The sequence below is a fragment of the Leopardus geoffroyi genome, chromosome C3, assembly GCF_018350155.1.
Source record: "Leopardus geoffroyi isolate Oge1 chromosome C3, O.geoffroyi_Oge1_pat1.0, whole genome shotgun sequence".
NCBI classification, from domain to species: domain Eukaryota; kingdom Metazoa; phylum Chordata; class Mammalia; order Carnivora; family Felidae; genus Leopardus; species Leopardus geoffroyi.
In genome coordinates, this window is record NC_059338.1 from 119,959,142 (window position 1) to 119,970,618 (window position 11,477).

Sequence of the window (11,477 nt, forward strand, 5' to 3'; positions counted from 1 at the left end):
ATGTGACTTATCAAGGGACGCCTGAGTGGCTCAGTCAGTTGAGCATCCAACTTTGGTTCAGGTCATGATCACACTGTTCGTGAGTTCAAGCCCCACATTGGGCTTTGTGCTGACAGAGCCCCCCCCCCACCCCTTCCCCAACTCGTGCTATATATCTCAAAAATAAATAAATAAGTGTTAAAAAAAATTTTTTTAATGTGACTTACCAAGGCACCTGGGTGGCTTAGTGGGTTAGGCGTCTGAATCTTGGTTTCAGCTGAGGTCATGGTCTCACAGAGTCATGATCTCATGGTTGGTGGGATTGAGCCCTGTGCTATCAGCGAGGAGCCTGCTTGGTATTCTCTCTCTCCCTCTCTCTCTCTCTCTGCCCCTTCCCTGCTGTCTCTTTCTGTCTCTCAAAATAATTAAATAAACTTTAAAAAATGTGACTTATCTGTAACTACGTAATTGTGTGTATAAAGTGTGGGTAACAGGTGGCAGAGTGGACTGTATCCCAGTTATGGCGCCCACCCACTATCAATCAACATATAAAATATGTCTATTTAACTTAGACTTTTAAAGGACCTGGGTTTGGAGATGTCCTTTCAGAAAGCATAGGGGCAATGTGGGAAGGTGTTTAGTGACATTTGTTAGCCAACTCTTCTCCCCATCTCTCCTCATCCTTCCAAGTTGATACCCATATACGTCAAAGGACTTCCCACTTGTGAGGATCCATACCCTGATGTGATGACTAATTTTATGTGTCAATTTAGCTGGGTCATGATGCCCAGATATTTGGCCAAACATTATTCTGGAAGTTTCTGTGAAAGTGTTCCTTGGAGGAGATTAACATTTAAATCAGTGGACTTTGAATAAAGCACGTACCCTTCCATAATGTGTTTAGACCTCATCCAATTAGTTGAAGACTTTAATAGAAACACTGACTTCTTCTGAGCAAGAAGGAATTCTGTCAGCAGATGGCCTTTGGACTTGAACTGCAACAGTGACTTTCCAGCCTGCCAGTCCACAGGAAGAATTTGGACTCACCAGCCCCCATAATCATGTGAGCCAATTCCTTAAAGTAAATCAATCTCTCTCTCTCTCTCTCTCTCTCTCTCTCTCCTGCCCCCATCTCTCTCTCCTCTATTCATCTTCCTATATGATATATATATATGTGTATATATATGTGTGTGTGTGTATATATATATATATGTCCTATTGGTTCTGTTTCTCTGTAGAACTCTGATTTTTCTCAGCCAACTCATATACCCTATTCTTGCCAACTAAGGACCACCCCTTCCAGGTCTTCATGTTCCATCTCATTTTGGCATATTGTTAAACATTATTCACACTTACACAATAACATATTCAACTTAGCAGGATAGGTACAGCAACACAGTATGTAGCAAAGTAATTCCTGGATTTATTTCCATAGAAGTCATTTACATTTTTCAGATTCAGCATCAGAACTTCAGATTCTGGGGACCTAGTAGATATTTAAATTGTAGATGAGAAGACCACATATTTGATTAATAATTAGAATTAGAGATTAGATTAATATTAGATGAATTAATATTAATATTAGATTTAGATTAATATTAGATTTAGAGAATTGATTAATATTAGAATTAGAGAAAAGCTTAAATGTCTACAGCACTCCCACAAAGTAACTCACCTGCCTATGCTTGTATAGTCCCAAGGGTAGGGGGTCACTATTCGTTAAAGACATTGGTCTTATCTTTGGAGAGTTTTGCCTTTCAAAAACATTTCTTAACAAGAAGATGAAATGTGATTTCTACCTATCAAGTAAACTTCTCTTCACATTACATCCTTTCAGATTTTTGGTGATAGCCATCTCATGGTTCTGAGTCTTCACTTTTCCAGATTTACACACTGCTGCCCTCACCCACCATGTGCTGCCCTGCCCAGTATTCAGGAGTTGCTACTTTTGAAAACCTTGATTCCTTAACCCCTCACTAGGATCTTTTTATGTTAAGAAACCCCCTATTTTTATGCTGCAGACAATGTAGACTTTCCAGATATGGTCTGATTGTGGCAGAGTAGAACCCAGCTATCATGTCCCTTATTCTAAATATTATAGTTTTGTTTGTTGTTTTGGAACCATAGCACAATTCAACCTCCTAAGTATTTCCTATAAATTATGGCTTGAGACATGCCTACTCTAAGACAATGTGGGATAGATATCCCCTCTACAAGTCTGTCAGGTCAATAAAACTTCTCAGGGAAACTTTTGACGTTTGTTCCACAACAGGCTGATGGTAGCAAAAGCCAGGATTTTAACATTTGTCTTTCAAGGGAAAATTGCAGCATGAATTTTCTGTAATATATATATATATATTTTTTTTCTATGATATATATTTTTTTCCTATTATAATATATGTATTAACATTATACATACATACACATATATGTATATATATACATATACATATATGGAAATAAGGCCTTCTAGAATGTGTGTATAGCAAATCTTCTGCTTTTCAATTTTTTGTACCACTCCTGACCATGAGTGCTTTACTTTCCTATAATATTTACTTTAAGTAGTGTCTGTTTTGAAGTCATCTGTCAAGAATTCCTTTGATGATGTTATGCAAGGGGCTTATTTGCTATACTCTGATGTGCAGTTAATGACACCTGCCTATTTGACCCAAGTGAATTATGGAAATTAATTAGTTGTGTATGACTGTACTTTGAAGTTTAAAAGTAATCCATCTCTATTGTATAAATAGGGCCTTAGAGATATTAACTCTTGTTTCATGAAATCCGCCCAGCAGATGACACCTGAGGAACTTTCACTTTCTCTCTAGCCAGAGCAGGTTCAGAATATCTCTGAGAGGGTGTATTAGCTTCCTAGGGTTGGTTGCCATAACAAATTATCACAAATTTGGTAGCTTAAGAAAAATAGAAATTTATTCTCTCACAGCTTTGGGGATAGAAGTCCGAAATCAAGGCATGGGCAAGATTGGTTCTTTCTGGGGAAGATGTGATCTAGTGATGGCTGAAATCCTTGACTTTGCTTGCTTGTAGCTGCATCACTCTGGTATTGGCCTCTGTCTTCTTCCCCTTATCTCTCTGTATGTCAAATCTCCTTCTCCTCTCTTTTAAAAGGAAACTCACCCTAAATCCAGGACAATTTCATCTTGAGATCCTTAATTACATCACAAAGACCCTTATTCCAAATAAGATCTCATTCTAGTGTTCCAAGTAGATATTCTTTAGGGGAGCTAATATTCAACTCACGAAGCTAGGTCTTCCTAGTTATTAAATTCAATTCCCGGTTTGTGTGGTAATCTCTTAAAGCCATGCAGGCTCATTCATGAAGGCCACCCTTTTTTACTTCTTTCTGTGGGTATCAACTCATCTCCATGCTAGAATTGGAGCTAAAATATGCAATCTGGAAGGATCTCAAACTCTATCCCAGGATGTCATACTGTGAGCCTCCATATTAGCAACTTGTCCTGAAAGGACAGGATCAGTATTTCACAAGAGACCATAAACTAGACGTAAGGATCATAGCCAGGTAATCTCCAGAGCTGGATTATTATGATCCTGATGTCAGAGACCCTAGCAGACAAAGAAAGCCCTGGGAATTCTTGACAAGCAAGAATCTTTTTTTTTTCCTTAAATATTTATTTATTTTGGGGAGAGCACGTGAGGAGGAAGGGTAGGGAGAGGGGGACAGAAGATCCAAAGTGGGCTCTGTGCTGACAGGCTGACAGCAGCGAGCCCAATGTGGGGCTCAAATTCACGAACTGTGAGATCATGACCTGAGAGCCACCCAGGCGTCCGGACAAGCAAGAGCCTTGATGTTGCTATTTATGCCATGCTTTGTTGTCTAGGCTAATGATGTGGTTGTGAAGGAAATAATTGTGCTGCAGTGGCTCTGTTTGTGTCTTTCCATTAGGCTTAAAAGACGGGGTTTTTGGAGATGATATCCCTCTCAGTTGCTCTGTTCAATTTCTTGTATGTGAAGCTAGTAGGAAGGTAAGAAAAGTCATTTTGCTTAAGTGTCAGCTCTATGCCAATGCCTTAGGCATGTTGGGATGTTTCCCAGCTTATAGTTAAGGGCTCATTTAGAAGCATGAGAAACAAACTACTTGAATGTAGAAAAGTCACACAATAAGTTTGTAGAGAATAAAGCTTCAGCATTATATTTCTAAGTAAGGCACTTCTGAAACGTTAAGATGAGGGAAAAAATTAAGCTTCCCTTTATTTTCACTTATGGTGTTGGACCTTCAATGAGCCTTTTCACTATAGAAAATATTTTTTTTTTTGGTTTGGGGAAATTTTTCTGGATCATTACATTGGTAAGTTCTTACTCTCTGTTTCTGTTGTTTTCTTTTTCTAGAGTTTTTATTATTTTGGTGTTGGACCTCCTGGACTGGTCTTCTGAGTCTATTCTTTCTTCCCTATTTTTAATCTACACTCTGGAGATTTCTTCATGCCTCCCTCTTCCTTCATTTTAATTATTATAGGTCTTATTTGCATTACTTTTTAGTAACATATTCTTTGGCTCATAGATTCAATATCTATACTTGTATTTCTGTTGTCCATGTTGAAGTAGGGCTTTTCTCAGATGTTTTGTAAGCCTTCACAGTCTGCTTATAATTAATGAATCAAAAAGTTGATGGGAATTCTGAATGTGTGCATGAGGTTTATGAAATTGAAAACTGACTAGAGTAGTCCCTCTTATCTATAGTTTCAATTTCTATGTTTTCAGTTACCTGCAGTCAACCACGGTCTGGAAGCAACCTCCTGCATGTTGACAGAAGGTCAGTAGTAGCCTAACACTAAGTCACAATGCCTATGTCACTCACCTAGTTTCATCTCATCACATAGGCATTTTATCATCTCACATCACAAGAAGAAGGGTGGGTACAGTACAATAAGAGATTTTAAGAGAGAAAGGGAGACCACATTCACATTGCTTTTATTACAGTATGTTGTTAAAATTATCCCATTTTCTTAGATATTGTTGTTAATACCTTAAGGTGTCTTATTTATAAATTAAACTTTATCATCGGTGTGTACATATAGGAAAAAAATAGTATATGTAAGGTTTAGTACTATCTGTGGTTTCAGGCAGCCAGTGGGGGTCTTGGAATGAATACCTTATGGATTAGGGGGGATTACTGTATATGGTGATATGGGTGGGCTACTGGTTGAGGACTTCCCAAAGTTAAAATATGTATGTCTGTCATCTTGGGCTGGTCAGGTTCCCCAAGGAAATCTAATCTTCTCAGGGCAAGGCTCTGACTGCTGGTTACTGGGAGCTGAGCTGGAAAAGGACTAGAAAGCACAGTCTCAGCACTTAGTAATAGGTATATATAATTACATTTAAATCTCTTATTTTCACATGGTGCGTAGAATCTCAACTGTGCTGATGTCTCCCAGAAATCAGTAGTAGGGTAGGATAGGAGCAGTTACTATGGGTGAAGAGTAGAATGGGGAAGCTAGACATTATTTTCACTTAACCTCCCCATTAAAGTGCTGCAACTTCCGCCCCCTTCTCCAGGCCTGTGTAATTCCATGACTTTATGTGATGCTCTGAGCAGTCTGCGTTAGAAGCCACATTGCTTCTCAGCTTTTCCACTTTTAGTTTAGGGACCCACTCTCTTGAGTCTGCTAATCAGTTACCTTTCATGAATTCACTTTCCAGTTTCTAATATTTTATTGCTTTCCTCTTTCCCTCCTTCCTTATGGAGTTATTTATGTAAAAATTTCCTCTGCGATAGTTTTAGTTGGATTCCAGAAGAGGGGCTTAAATAGAGGGGCTTTGTTCAGTCTGCCATCTTATCTTAGAAGCTTAAGTTTCAATACATTTAAGAATTTATTTTTACTTATTTTTATTTTTTAATGTTTATTTTTATTTCTGAGAGAGACACAGAGTACGAACAGGGGAGGAGCAGAGAGAGAGGGAGATACAGAATCTGAAGCAGGCTGAGCTGTCAGAACAGAGCCCGATATGGGGCTCGAACTCATGAACCATGACCTGAGCCAAAGTTGGCTACTTAATCGACTGAGCCACCCAGGCACCCCAATACTTTTAAGAATTTTAAAATATATGTTGCAAAGATTTTTAAAAATAAATACTATGTCAGTCAAGAAATATGAATTGGAGCCGGTGGCAGGCAAGAAAAAAAAAATCTGAATTGATAAGACTATTTACTTTCAAAAAATTTAAAGGAAAGGTGTGGAAAGAGATTGACTTATAAATCTTTGTCTCAATGACATAAATTGTTTTAAAACAAAAATGTGATATTTCATTGTGTTTCATGGTATAATGCAAAATCTTCTTTTTCAATGGCTGACCTCATTCACAGCTTAAAATCTACAAAGATGTCCTATATCTTTATTACTCTCCAGTCCTACATTTTTAGGTTAATTGGTCATTCAAAATTCCTGTCTGTGTTAGTCCTATGGAGGAAGATATGTGTTGTGGCAAGCTAGAAAAGTCTTCATTACATAGAATCTATGGGCACTTCAGCACAAGGGAGATCCTATTGCTTGTTCCCTCCTCCCTTGCTAAGCAAAAACCAATTTTAAGTAAAAAGCAAAATCATTTCCAACTTCAGGGGATGAATCATAATTGATCTTAGCTAATCACTGTAATCCCATGCTTCTTGGCTGTGATTAACTTAGGGGTGGGCATGTGATCTAGTTTTTGCCAATAAAATGTAAGGGAAAATCTGGTGTAGAGTTTCTAAGAAAGATTGTTCTCCCCAGTTAAAAGACAGAAACCAAGGGTGCCGGGGTGGCTCAGTTGGTTAAGTGACCAACTTTTGATTTGGGCTCTGGTCATGATCTCACAGTTCATGACTTTGAGCTCTTGATTTCAGCTCAGGTCATGATCTCACATGATCTCACCTGGAGATTGGCTCTGTACTGACAGCACGAAACCTGCTTGGGATTCTGTGACTCCTTCTCTGTGGCCCTCCCCCACACTAAAAAATAAACATTAAAAAAAAAAAAAGCGAAACCAGAAACCAGAAAAAGTTTTCCATCCTTTCCTTTCATGGATTTTGTCCTGTAAAGATGTGATACTTGAAGCTGTTCCAGCCATCTTGTGGGCTTGAGGTGAAAGGTAGGAGAACCGTGGAGAAACAGACAGAACCCTCATGTTGTTAAGCTGAAAATTTAACCTCCCCTGGAACTGCTTGTCTCCAGACTTTAATTCAACATGCTTATGATTTAAGACACTTTTACCAGTTATTCTACTTTAAGCTAAAAATATTTTAACTGGCAAAGTGGTAAAATGCAGGGTGCTTGGTGGTGGTCACTAAGTGAAGAGAGATGGTAATAAATCTCTTAAATCTGTTTTATCATTTATAAACTAGAGTTAAACTTACCACTTAAGTTTGTATGGAAGTCATATTAAAATGGTGCAGATGCTCTGGAAAACAGTGTGGAGGTTCCTTAAAAAATTAAAAATAAAAACTATCCTATGACCCAACAATAGCACTACTAGGAATTTATATACAAAGGATATAGGAGTGCTGATTCATAGGGGCACATGTACCCCAATGTTTATCGCAGCCCTTTCAACAATAGCCAAATTATGGAAAGAGCCTAAATGTCCATCAACTGATGAATACTGTGGTTTATATATAAAATGAAATACTACTTGGCAATGAGAAAGAATGAAATCCTGCCATCTGCAGCCATGTGGATGGAACTGGAGGGTATTATGCTAAGTGAAATAAGTCAGTGAGAGAAAGACAGATATCATATGCTTTGCTCATATGTGGAACATGAGAGAATTAACAGAAGACCTTGGGGGAGGGGAAGGGGAAAAATAGTTACAAACAGGGAGGAAGGGAGGCAAACCATAAGCTCTTAAATACAGAGAACAAACTGAGGGTTGGGGGTGGGGGAAGAGGGAAAATGGGTAATGCACTGAGGAGGGCACTTGTTGGGATGAGCACTGGGTGTTGTACGTAAGTGATGAACCATGGGAATTTACCCCCAAAACCAAGAGCACACTTGTATACACTATATATTAGCCACTTGACAATAAATTGTATTTAAAAAAAAAAACCAAGATATTTTTCTCAGTGACTGGCATATGACAAAATCTAAATAAATAGTAGTTAACATTATTTTAAATTGATTAAGACCTCTACCTTCTTTTATTAAAAAATTTTTTATCAATGTTTTTATTTATTTTTGAAAGAGAGAGAGACAGAGAATGAGCAGGGGAGGAACAGAGAGAGAGGGAGACACAGAATTCGAGGCAGGGTCCAGACTCTAAGCTGCCAGCACAGAGCCTGATAAGGGCTCAAACCCACAAACTGTGAGATCATGACCTGAGCCAAAGTCAGACAGTTAACCGACTGAGCCACCCAGGCACTCCTACCTTCTTTTATTTTAAAAACTGTCTTAATAACACTCATGATTTATCCTAATGAGACTATGTAAATTGGAGGCAGGCACAGCCTTATATATAGCCATATGCACACACACACGCACACACACACACACACACATATATATTTTATGTTCAACATGTGACACATGGTAAATAATCCATAAAATTTATAAAACAACTAAACATAGTAGGTATGTAATACATTTTTATTAGAGGAATAAATAAGTGTACAAATGAGTTTCTAGTGACTGTTGTTGACTCTAAATTGCTAGAAATGGTAAAATAGTATCCAAACAAATTCTGTAAAAATCTTAGTAGAAAAAAAACTTAGTAGATATAGTTCCTCTAGAGAACTTATGACAACATGCTACATGGAAAAATATGAACTCTCCATAGAACATTGTGTTGTGCTACTTACTGCTAATAAAGTAGCCCATCTCATCATGGGAAATTATCCTGGAGTTCCTCATGAGAAATCTCTTTGAACTGTGTTAAGGACAGACCTTGTCTCTCATTCTATCTGGGATTTTATCTGAAAATCTTACAGCCTCCTGAAGTATCAAATTTCAATTTATATAATATGCATTTAGCGTTTTGCCATAAACAGAACTAATTAAAACAAATTGAGTGCAGCAGAGAGGTTTCTACAGAACAAGGTGTTCCTTATAAAAGCCTGTGGCCTCTGTAATTCTCTTCCCTTTCTGAATTGATGGGTTCATTCTGGGCAGCAACCAGAGTTTCTACTTGAATTTCATCATCTGTTGGTCTCAATCTTACCATAGCAGTTTGTACTTTTAAAAGACATACATAAAATTGAAAGATAATATTATTTTCTTTTGCTTACAGGAAACACGAATTGTGTTTTTCACTGAAAAATTCTGGCTCACGTAATTCTTGATGTCACAACTGAACTCAAAACTCATTCTTGTTTTGGAATTTTTTAAAAGCCTGATTGCAAGTTCTGCAGAAATCATAAGAACTCAAAACTTTGTGATGTTTTGATGCTGGTTCAACAGAATCCAAGTTACTTTAGGTCAATATAAAGGAAATGACTTAAACCAATGATTAAATTTGTGTAAAGTCCACTGGAAACAAGTAAATGATTTATGTCTAAATATTTTATGAGCCTAAAGGCTGAATCTGAGACCTACGGTTTTGAAAAGCCAAAGTCATCGAAGAATCAATGCTGTAGTTTCTTTGGTTGCTCTTCTGGAAAGCCACTGAAAGATTATGGGCATGCATCTGTGGTTGAGGGAAAAAAGCCACTAATGGGGCAGTGCCATATGCTTTCTTCATCTTATATATGAGTTGAAAAATGGCCTTTGTTGAGTCTCATGGGATTAGTAGTCTTCAAACCCCAGTCAGTGGAAGACTTAGCCTCTGGTCTGATGAGGGAAAATGTTCATTCACAAACTTGTGCATCAGTAATGACAGAGGGACAGAATGGCAGATTTAGGGACTGACTACACCAAGGAGATTTTAACTGTGGTAAAACTAGTAAAATGAGGGCTCAAGCTCAAGTGTGAGAGAATATCCAGCCAGAGTTTCTAAATTAGGGTATAGAGAAAGTTTGAGAGTGACAATTATCAGTCTCTGGAGATTTCATTTTCAGGTTAACACTGACGATGGAGGTGTGCATGACAATATCCCATTCTCATAGTATTGTTGTGAGGCCTACACAAAATTGTGCATGTAAGTTGTGGAGCCTAGAATAAGTACCCAGCAATTGTTATATATGTGCAGTAAAAATAGCTGTTCTACAGAGGCAAATTATTTAGATTATTTTTGGACGCTACTCTAAATCAGGCAACTATGAAATGAGCAAGTCAGCCATTCAATCTCAGGGATCCATGCTCTACTGATTCTTATTTTTATAACAAGATAGAATGGATGAAAGAATTTCTGACATGTTAGGAGAGAATTACCTTTCATTCCACAAGTGTCAAGGCTTCTTAAACAGCCTTAGATAATGTTCAGCAAAGTTGAAAACATTAATGCTAATTACTAGAACCAGAGCTTGTTGCCAAATAGTATGTCGGAGATTGTGCAGAAGTTACCCACCAGCCTCGTGTGCCTCAAAACCTCTCCTCTCCTCTCTCCCCCTTCCCACTACATCTTGCCAACTCTCTACTGCCAACTTTCTATTTCTATTAGAAATGGTTGACAACTCAAAAAGTTAAGTACACTAAAGAACATGGCCAAGCTACGTGTTCTTTTCAAGTTTTGAAGGGGTACATTTCAGAATACAGAAAATCAGAAAGAAAAGAAAACCTCTCAAAACTAAATGAAAGGGCAAAGGAAAATATGAACCCATCTTCAGAAACATGACTATAATTAGCATACTGCACAGACAAAAGCATTCTCCAGCCCCTAGGTCAGTGATAGACATTTCTCTGGAAAGTGTCTAAAGGTAAGTGTTTTAAGGATTCATTTATATTTTATATTTTCTTCTTATTTGGGGTATGCCTGTTTCTCAACTTAGTAGTGAAAATTATTTCCAAATGTGTGTGTTTCTTTCAAAAGTTGAAGATGGAGAGGATATCACATGGAGAGGAAAAAATATCAACATGTCCCAAAGTTTTATGTGGGTTGATCCAATCTCAAAGAAGCAGTTCTTTCAATACAGTATAAAATTGTTACTTAACTGTACCCTAATATTTTCATTTCCCAACTTGAGCTGTTGCACTAGAATCTTTTACGGATATTTCAAACTCAGCATGTATAAAATTGAATATCTTTAGAGTAGTCTACTCTACTTTTACCTCTCAGTAGGCAGCATTAATATCTTCCTAGCAATGTAGACTCATACTTAAGGGTCATCTTTGAGTCCCCCACTTCCTCATATTTAATGGGCAATCTCATTCTATTAATGCTACCTTGACAGTGTTTCTCACATTGCTTTTCTCCTTTCCATTACTGCATCTACTTTTTTAGGACAAGTCCTTAACTTCTAACCATCAGTGCTGGGGTATTTTCCAACACCAACAACCAAAGTTCTTTTTTTTTTTCCTAGCAGCTTCTGCAATACTCTCCTTTGGTATCATAGAAAGATATTTGGTTTTTGTCCCCCATTCTTGGCATTCTTCCTAAACCCTTGGAATTTCCTGAG

The 11,477-nt window shown here is 37.7% G+C and overlaps 1 long non-coding RNA gene across 1 annotated transcript; it reads left to right on the top strand.

Annotated features, from left to right (window-relative positions):
- The first annotated feature begins 663 nt into the window (after positions 1–663).
- Positions 664–9,463, top strand: LOC123584833. Its single transcript, XR_006705699.1, has 3 exons — positions 664–1,042; positions 4,721–4,772; positions 9,215–9,463. It is a non-coding gene; the product is annotated as an uncharacterized LOC123584833 (long non-coding RNA).
- The last annotated feature ends 2,014 nt before the right edge of the window (positions 9,464–11,477 follow it).